Source organism: Nematostella vectensis, chromosome 11, assembly GCF_932526225.1.
Source record: "Nematostella vectensis chromosome 11, jaNemVect1.1, whole genome shotgun sequence".
Taxonomy (NCBI): domain Eukaryota; kingdom Metazoa; phylum Cnidaria; class Anthozoa; order Actiniaria; family Edwardsiidae; genus Nematostella; species Nematostella vectensis.
Genome location: NC_064044.1, coordinates 4,667,554 through 4,677,292, shown reverse-complemented (window position 1 = coordinate 4,677,292; position 9,739 = coordinate 4,667,554). Strand labels below are relative to the sequence as shown.

The window sequence follows — 9,739 nt, the reverse complement described above, 5'->3', positions numbered from 1 at the left end:
AGACACTCTCCTAATATGCTCATAGCTGTATTTTTGATGAAAAATACAAGCAACCATCAACTTGTGCTGGCTTCAGCACATCGACGAGGGATTAAAAGTGGGGACCGCAAAGCACTGTTGGAAAGCTTGGATACCGCTGACTAGGTGCAGCTGTGTTTGACTTTGACGGGCTGTATAAAACTCAGAATAGGGGGGGAGGTATCTGTTTTCAGTCTGTTTTTTGTAAATTCAGCTCCAAAAAAGCCAGGAGTCAATGGGCTACTAAAGCTGGACACCAGAGTGCCCTCTCTGTTTATCCACTTGCAATTGCAAACTGTGCTGAGAAAAGGTATAAGTCAAGCATTCCATAGTTAATAACAAAGAAACAATTAGTGAATTATTCTATTAAAAGTTGTGCAGATCTATTAAAATGATAGCCTTTCCAAAGAATTTAAAATTTGTAGGTCACTTGAGAATTGCTGAAACCTAAATCCATCCATCCATCAAGCAGGATTATGAACTCTGTGGTCATTACTTTTAGAATGGATCTAATGCAATTTTTTTTTAAATAATTAAGGATTGAGGTAAAAAAGCTCTTGTCAAGACTAAATAGGGAAAAAAAAGAAATCAAAGATGCAGGACTTACTGTTGATGGAGTCAAGTACAGCATCAGCTTTAAAGGTAAACAGATATATACTGTACACTATTATTCATTAAGTAAATGAATTACACACGCATATGCCTACTCACAGACACACAAACACACACTTAATGTCACTGTTTCCCTTTCAGTTACATTGGACTACAAAGCACTATTGATGTTGCTGAGGCTGTTAACGGCTGTTAATATCTTTAATTCTTAGTGGTTTTATTTTAGGCTTGCAAAGATCACATGGCTGGAGATTTTCAGGAAGTGTGCCTGAGCTGTCTTGCATCCAAAGCAAACATTGGAAAGTATGTTCTGTTTTATTTAATATGCAACATGTCTAACACCTCTGTTTTGCAAAAGTAAATAAGGATCTACTGTTATGCTGCAATATTTTTCTTCTCAAAACTATATAGGAACATTTTGTTCCTGGTTTTACTGTTTGAGTAAAATCACATTCAGTTCAGTACAATCACTATATACAGTCACTATAGTCAATCACTTAATGCTTACATGATCACTTTAATAAAAGTTCAGTTGAATTGTTTCACACATCTTTGCTGGTTGCCAATATACATTTTTTAGGTTGACTGGTATCCGTGATGACCTTGAATTCCTAATTGATGAAGAAACTCACAAGCATATGCCTTTGTGCCCTCCACTGTGAGATGCGAAATACAGAGCAACTCCTTAGATCCCTTGGGCTCTACGCCTACAAGTGTGGAACCCTGGAGCACTGTAATGAGGCATTGGCTGACTTTGGCCCTGAAAATACCAGGAAGTATGACAGGCTCAAAGTCAAGCTTAAAGCCGCATTGTCACCAGTTTACTTCCGGAGGTCCAACGGAAACCTCAACCGTTAAAAGACAAAAGAATATATTAAAATCCGAGATATTAAACAGGCCATCCGCTCTAAATTATCAATCACATCCTGAAACAAACTTCCAATAAACACACCGCTTTCAATATTTAAAAAAAAAAATTCCGTTTAAAATCATCGGATATCGTTACGTAATCGACCGGAAATAAACTGGTGACAATGCAGCTTTAACAAGGGCCAGACGACTGCTGTCACCAAGAACAACATCACAGTTATGTCATTCTCAGGAGTCAAGATGTTGTCCTCAATCAAGTAGCCTATCTACAAGATGTGTAAAACCTTCATTAGATAATAGTAATAATATCCACTTTTTATAATAAACACTTTTATAATAACCACTTTTATGTTTATTCTTTACTTCTTTTCAAGTAAAATAATGAAAATAATTATAGTTTTTTTTCAGTACCTTGAGAGTATTTTACACAGTGGTAAATTCCAGAGAGATCATGGCACACACCAAGATGAAATCCAGTTATTGGATCATCCTGGTACATAATTATGTATTATTAACTGAATCATAATTTACGTTAAATATACTTCTAATATGTACAGGATGTTGTCCCTATGTAGTGAAAAAAGTCAATTAAAATAGGTGTATATAAATTTTATGCACTTTTTTTCAGTGGATTTTCTTGATAACAAAAACTAAAAGGATATGAAAGATTGTATGAAGCTTTTGTCCTAGGATAATTTCTTCATAATTTGTTTCTTTCAGTTTTGAGAACATTTCTAGAAGAAGAGCATGCTACCTGGACACTCATGCTACAGGATGTTGAGGAGAAATACCTGAAGGCAGAACAGTCCAACCTCCCTTCTCTATTATCCAAGAAACGTTTGAAAACACAACCACCAAGCTTGCTGCTGATATTCAGTTCGGAAATTTTCACTCGGTGTGTGCACTTATCACTGCTGGAAAATCAATGTCATTTTCACAGGCCTTAAGATTTTTTTTTAAGTTTTGGTGTTAATCAATTCTTGGATGGGTGGAGCTAGCGACTGTCATGAGAGAGCAGACGTTCGATGAAGACGAAGATGATAACATTGATGTGTATGATATTAAGGTGCATTTTATCAATTGTTTGAAGAGTTTGTAGTGAAAAAAAATTCACTGACAATGTGGATTGTCTCGTTTTATAATCCTGAACGAGCCTTTTAATCAAGATCAGCTTCAATAAGGTTGTCTCAATATGTAATCTGGATAACGACATTTTGAAATTGCTGGGTTTTTTTTATTGCAGTGCAAGCTGTGGGGACTGCATTTACGTCACCTTTTCCGAGGACGTCTAGGAACTGGTGACTATGGCCATTTGACAGTGGAACATAGTGCTATGTTGTTCCGACAGCACCGTTCTTTCGCCAAATATTCGAACCAGGGATTCGAGGCTTCCCACAACATCCACAGGGCCTTGTACTCAAGAGCCTCCAGCCATGACCAGGCTGGTGTTAATCAGTCAAGTAAGAATTCATCACAACAATACTAACAAAAGTAATGATATAAAGATATGTTATAATAAGTGCCAGGGCTTTCATTAATTTTCAGAGTAGGTGGTGGAGATTGATAAGAAGGGAGTGGAAGTTATTTTATCTTCTTAGTTCGACTAAAAAAGTAGCCGGGGCTAGGTGGAAAATAGCCGGCGCTTCCACCGGCCACCGGGGCCTAATGAAACCCTTAAGTGCTATTGATGACTGAATTTTTTTTTTTTTTTTAGTTTCAGTTGAATAAATAATGACCCACTGGTTGTCAGAAATGAAGCTGTTCTTGCGATATGAGTTTGTTAAAGCCAGCGAGTGCATCTCCCAAGGTTTGTTTGAGAACAATGTTTTCTCACATAAAAAATTGAATGTTAGTGAGATGAAGTGAAAGAAAATCTTGTAAAGGAAAAACTAATCTTGGATGTATGTAATCTTGAATGTTTGTAACAGATCTTGCAGATATCCGTGGCCAAAAGCCCGAGAGCAACGAAGGTCAATAACAATAGTGTTGTCTAACTGATCTTGCAGATGTCCGAGGCCAAAAGCCCGAGAGCATCGGAGATCAATAACAATAGTGTTGTCTAACTGATCTTGCAGATGTCCGAGGCCAAAAGCCCGAGAGCAACGGAGATCAATAACAATAGGGTTGTCTAACTGATCTTGCAGATGCTTGGCAAATTTCCTTCTGAATGGAAAATTGCTCATATCGTTCCTGTTTACAAGAAAGACTCTGCTCAACAAGTTGAAAATTACAGACCGATATCACTCTTGTCTGTTGTGTCGAAAATTATGGAACGTTGTGTATTTAATAAGATAAGAGAGAGGGTGCACTGCCTCATCCAGAGGTGTCAACATGGGTTTATTGCAGGCCGCTCTTGTGTCACCCAGCTGGTGGAAGTCCTTGACACTATTGGCTCTCACTTAGACAATGGGAACCAAATTGATGTTGTATACCTTGATATGTCAAAGGCTTTCGATAGAGTAAGCCACCGTATGCTAACACGGAAACTAGTCCAATATGGTTTTGGCGGAAATCTGTTGAAGTGGTTTACATCATATATCACCAATCGGAGCCAACGCGTAGCTATTCCAGGGGGGGTCTCAACATGTCAACCTGTGACTTCCGGCGTCCCGCAAGGGTCAATTCTCGGTCCTATACTGTTCGTCCTCTTCGCAAATGACTTGCCAGATTCAGTTTGCTCATGCAGTGTTGCGACATTTGCAGACGACACTAAGGTCTTTAATGTTATCAACTCGGCGGACGACACGGATGTGTTACAATCTGACCTGAACAGTCTAAATGGCTGGGCGGCATCGACAGGCATGACATTTAATCAAACAAAGAGCAAAGTCATGCGGGTTTCGCGAAAGCGTAAACCAGTTCTCAAAACATATTCGCTTGGCGGTTTGCCTTTAGCCTGCACTGAGACGGAGAAGGATCTCGGCGTCTGGATGTCAGACGACCTCTCTTGGACTAAGCAAGTTGACGAGGCATGTAGTAAGGCCAACAGGACGCTGGGGTTCGTTAGAAGACACTCAAGATCCATAAAGAAAACCAACATAAGAAGATCGATGTATCTCGCCCTAGTACGTCCTCACCTAGGATACGCAACACAACTGTGGGCACCGCAGACAAAGGACCTGATTAGACGAGTTGAAAGAATCCAAAGACGAGCTAGCAAGTACATGTTAGGACTCCCATTTAGATGCAGCCAAACATACAAAGAAAGACTTATTCAACTTAAATTATTGCCACTATTGTATTGGCACGAATATTTGGACATGTCATACTTTTATAAAATCATAAATGGGCTTGTCAATATTAATCCATCAATTGTTCCCAAAGTTCGCTCAGTCCGTCCTACTAGATCATCTACAAACTCAAGCGCACCACAATTCTTCGCTCGCAAATGCAAAACTTCTGCTTTTCAAAAATCATATTTAAACCGTTGTACAAGAATATGGAACACTCTCACTAATTTGTTAAATAGTTCTAGCTACTCTGACCATGCTTCTTTCAAGCGCGCTTTATTAAATTACTACTTAAATGCTCTTTCGATAACTTACGATCCAGAGGATCCGCGCTCATGGAAATCTGTCTGCCTCACCTGCAATCGGGCCAGGGTGCTAACGCACCAAATTTCATGTTGTTTCTAATTTAGTTTTTGTGACCTTGTAACTTTTACACATTTTAAACTCGGGTCCGCCGTAATTGGCCTAGCTGTGGCGGATACCCTGCCCTTTCGTTATTGTATGTATTTATGTTCTGTTTCTCATGTATAACGTATTATGTATGTGTATTTTTTTTCTCCGTGGGCAAAGTCAATTAAAGATAAAGATTAAAAGAGATGTCCGTGGCCAAAAAGCCCGAGAGCATCGGAGATCAATAACAATAGTGTTGTCTAACTGATCTTGCAGATGTCCGTGGCCAAAAGCCCAAAAGCAACAGAGATTAATAACAATAGGGTTGTCTAACTGATCTTGCAGATGTCCGTGGCCAAAAAGCCCGAGAGCATCGGAGATCAATAACAATAGTGTTGTCTAACTGATCTTGCAGATGTCCGTGGCCAAAAGCCCAAAAGCAACAGAGATTAATAACAATAGGGTTGTCTAACTGATCTTGCAGATGTCCGTGGCCAAAAAGCCCGAGAGCATCGGAGATCAATAACAATAGTGTTGTCTAACTGATCTTGCAGATGTCCGTGGCCAAAAGCCCAAAAGCAACAGAGATTAATAACAATAGTGTTGTCTAACTGATCTTGCAGATGTCCGTGGCCAAAAAGCCCGAGAGCATCGGAGATCAATAACAATAGTGTTGTCTAACTGATCTTGCAGATGTCCGTGGCCAAAAGCCCAAAAGCAACAGAGATTAATAACAATAGGGTTGTCTAACTGATCTTGCAGATGTCCGTGGCCAAAAAGCCCGAGAGCATCGGAGATCAATAACAATAGTGTTGTCTAACTGATCTTGCAGATGTCCGTGGCCAAAAGCCCAAAAGCAACAGAGATTAATAACAATAGTGTTGTCTAACTGATCTTGCAGATGTCCGAGGCCAAAAGCCCGAGAGTAACGGAGATCAATAATGAGGTAGTGGTGCAATTACTCCTGTGTTTAAAAGGTATGTAGGTAATTGCTCTGGTGACTGCGTTAAACTGTGTTAAACTTTATATTTATTCGATATCGAGGGGCTTCTCTTTCAGCGTGAATACTATTTAACAAAAATTCAAACTTCTGAGTTTTGCTGCCACTTTATTTGTCAAAGTATTCATCTGCTTCCTTTTTACCATTATATCCAATCATTTTCTTTTCTCAAAAATACCAATATTGCGGCTGGCTAGGTTACCGCCAGAGTTTTTGATGGGTGAGGAAGAACTTTTCTAAAACTAGGTTAGCCTAGTAGATTGGCTAGATAATAACAAATTTTCAAAAATCAATTTTTGATTCGTCAATATCTGTAGACAATAGACACTTACATACACGTACATTTTCACTTTTAAAATTAGTCAAAATTTGTAGTAAATCTTCCTATGATAAATTCGCAAAATTGTTAACTATCTTTTTAGGCGCACGGTGACCACTGAATTAAAGAAATGAAGCGCCTTTCCGGGTTTTGGAATTTATCGGGTGGTTTGAGAAGAACCACCTCTGCTAATTTGCATAAAAGATTTGGCGTGTGAAACAAAACTTTGCGCTTTAGTAGCAAACGGATGATGCGCTTTAGCACAGAACATGATGCGCCTTAGCACAAAGCATAGTCTTAGCCATGGAGGACAAGCGACTTGCTACGAAACGATCTGCTAGTAAAAGAAGAAAGCAAGCAAAAAAGAAAGCGAAGAATGAAGAAAAAAATTGATACAGATAAGAAAAGAATCCCGGTGTAAACTCCCGAGGCTAGAGGAGTCAGAGACAAAACGGGAGACACAAGAACCAGCACCCCTCTACCGCGCTGACCCACAAACGCCACAACGAAAGCAGAATGTGGCACTGAAGAAACCGAAGAAGCATCAAATGCCACAAACGAGAGGCCAAAAATTACTTGAAATGTGTGGCGTTGATATACAATACCAACCACCACCAACACCAACGCGCAAACTAGAGCTAAAGCAAGCACGGAGAAATATCGAAGCTTACCCGAAGTTTCACGCACAGAGTTAACGGTGATCAAAGGTGTGAAAAAAGAAATTGGGGAGGGCAGCTACGGAACTTGCCAGATAAAACAATATCGGGGCAATATGCTTGTTGTTGTCAAGGAATTTCGCCGGGCCGTGCAGAAAGAAGAGGCAGTGCATAAAGCAACCGTGCTACAAGAGCTTCAAAAAGCCCATCACCATCCATCTCTTCCTCTTCTCATTGGCGTCGCCTTGAAAGAAAGACCTTATCTACTCGCCGGGCCGTGCAGAAAGAAGAGGCAGTGCATGAAGCAACCGTGCTACAAGAGCTTCAAAAAGCCCATCACCACCCATCTCTTCCTCTTCTCATTGGCGTCGCCTTGAAAGAAAGACCTTATCTACTCGTGACACAGTTCCACGGCAGGGGATACAAAAGTGTTACACTGTCAAGCGCAGTGAAGACAGGCCTTTTTACAGAAGTGGGTATGTGGCTTTCTGCCCTGAAGACGATAGCGGAAACGCTGATGTTTTGTCACCAGAAAGGGTTTCTCCACAACGATCTTAAGCAAAACAATGTGGTTTTCCACTATTCCGGGTCTTGGAAACCGGTTGTGATTGACTGGGGGAAAGCATCGCGGGTCGGCGATGAAGTCAAATTTTCCAAAGCAAGGCAGCAGAAAGACTATCCTTCGATAGCACCTGAGGTTTTAGATACATCACAGGCAAAAATTATGGCGAGTGATGTGTACTCCTTCGGATATTTGGTGAAATGTATCATTACTCGTGTTAATTATTTCAATGCAGATGGAATAGGAGAATTGTCCGGCAACTGTCTACGCAATAATGCAAATTCCCGCCCTAGTTTAGAACAGGTTGTATCCACGTTTCAAAAAACAAGGCCGTCTCATATGCTTGATTAAATAATAATTCCTTTTCCTATTATGACGTCTCGAAATAGTTTAAAAAAAGATAAAACGTTCTTCATGCAAAAATGTTTTTTTTTTACCGGAATGTAGATAATATGAATCAATCAAAAGATAATCCATAAAGGCCGTAATCTGGCATCTCTGGGATTTAAATTTGTTCAAACGAATGTTTACTACCCGCAAGCACTTTGCACTAACAAAATAGTTGTACAATGCTATAAAAAAAACATGCAACTCATGGGACAAATGATACTTTAAAGCTACAAAACATATTGTAAAGCCAAAATGATGCCAATCTTTCTCATACCAATGTAATATAGAATACCAGAATTATCAATAAAAAGTAAATAAGAAATACACTGTTAGTGACAATCATTTGTTACCAGAGTCCATGTATTTGAAAGCTATGTTAATATTCATAAAAATGTAAAAGAGTTCTACAGCTTTTCAAACCTGGATTTTTTTTTTTTGGCTTATTTACTTGATATCCATGAAACACTGCAGGTTACAATACACAGATTCACCGAGAGCAACCGGTGCAGGTATAACAGCGCAAGTATTTTGTTACAGTGTGACATCCGCTACCGTGGTCTCAAGTAAACGTTCATAAAAGTTAGCAAAAGTGTTACAGTCTACAAGGTTTACAAGGCTAGGAGAATCCGTGTTCTGAAGTGCCCACCTTTGCTCGCAATGCTTGCCTAAAATTATTTTATTTTTTCATAGGTAAGAAGGCATTCCACTTCCGTGGATGCGGGTGAAAAAAGAAGGACGCCAACTGGTCAGCAGAAGAAAAGTCCTGGATCCTGGTTATGACAAAGCTACTGAACAATATCTATGGAGATGACTACCTAACGTACTCGTACACGCAGAAAGGAACAATAATTGATTTTGAGTATGACCCAAGACAGAAGTTCGCCTATGAGCATGGTATTTGGAAGCAAGAATTCCCAGCTCATGTGCCGCACAGCAATGTGCAATGTGCTAGGAAATATCTGCTTAAACAAAGTACCAGCCTTCAGCCCAGTGCCAGCCATGCGCCAACTGTCAGCCATGCCCCAACTGCCAGCCATGCACCCACTGTCAGCCATGCGCCCACTGCCAGCCATGCGCCCAGTGCCAGCCATGCGCCCACTGCCAGCCATGCGCCCAGTGCCAGCCATGCGCCCACTGCTAGCCATGCGCCCACTGCCAGCCATGCGCCCAATGCCAGCCATGCGCCCACTGCCAGCCATGCGCCCACTGCCAGCCATGCGCCCACTGCCAGCCATGCGCCCACTGCCAGCCATGCGCCCACTGCCAGCCATGCGCCCACTGCTAGCCATGCGCCCACTGCCAGCCATGCGCCCACTGCCAGCCATCCGCCCAGTGCCAGCCATGCGCCCACTGCCAGCCATGCCCCCACTGTCAGCCATGCGCCCACTGCCAGCCATGCGCCCACTGCCAGCCATGCGCCCACTGCCAGCCATGCGCCCACTGCCAGCCATGCCCCCACTGTCAGCCATGCGCCCACTGCCAGCCATGCGCCCACTGCCAGCCATGCGCCCACTGCCAGCCATACGCCCACTGCCAGCCATGTGCCCACTGCCAGCCATGCGCCCACTGCCAGCCATGCGCCCACTGCCAGCCATGCGCCAACTGCCAGCCATGCGCCCAGTGCCAGCCATGTGCCCACTGCCAGCCATGCCCCCACTGTCAGCCATGCGCCCACGGCCAGCCATGCGCCCA

General features: G+C 41.9%; 1 long non-coding RNA gene across 2 annotated transcripts; it reads left to right on the top strand.

The window, feature by feature from the left end:
• Positions 1-1,116: 1,116 nt before the first annotated feature.
• LOC116612661 lies at positions 1,117-8,933 on the top strand. Of its 2 annotated transcripts, none has more exons than XR_007314207.1 (6): positions 1,117-1,406; positions 2,221-2,395; positions 2,744-2,960; positions 3,215-3,307; positions 6,022-6,097; positions 8,738-8,933. It is a non-coding gene; the product is annotated as an uncharacterized LOC116612661 (long non-coding RNA). The 2 variants fall into 2 exon arrangements; XR_007314206.1 differs by lacking the exon at positions 1,117-1,406 and adding an exon at positions 1,586-1,993.
• The last annotated feature ends 806 nt before the right edge of the window (positions 8,934-9,739 follow it).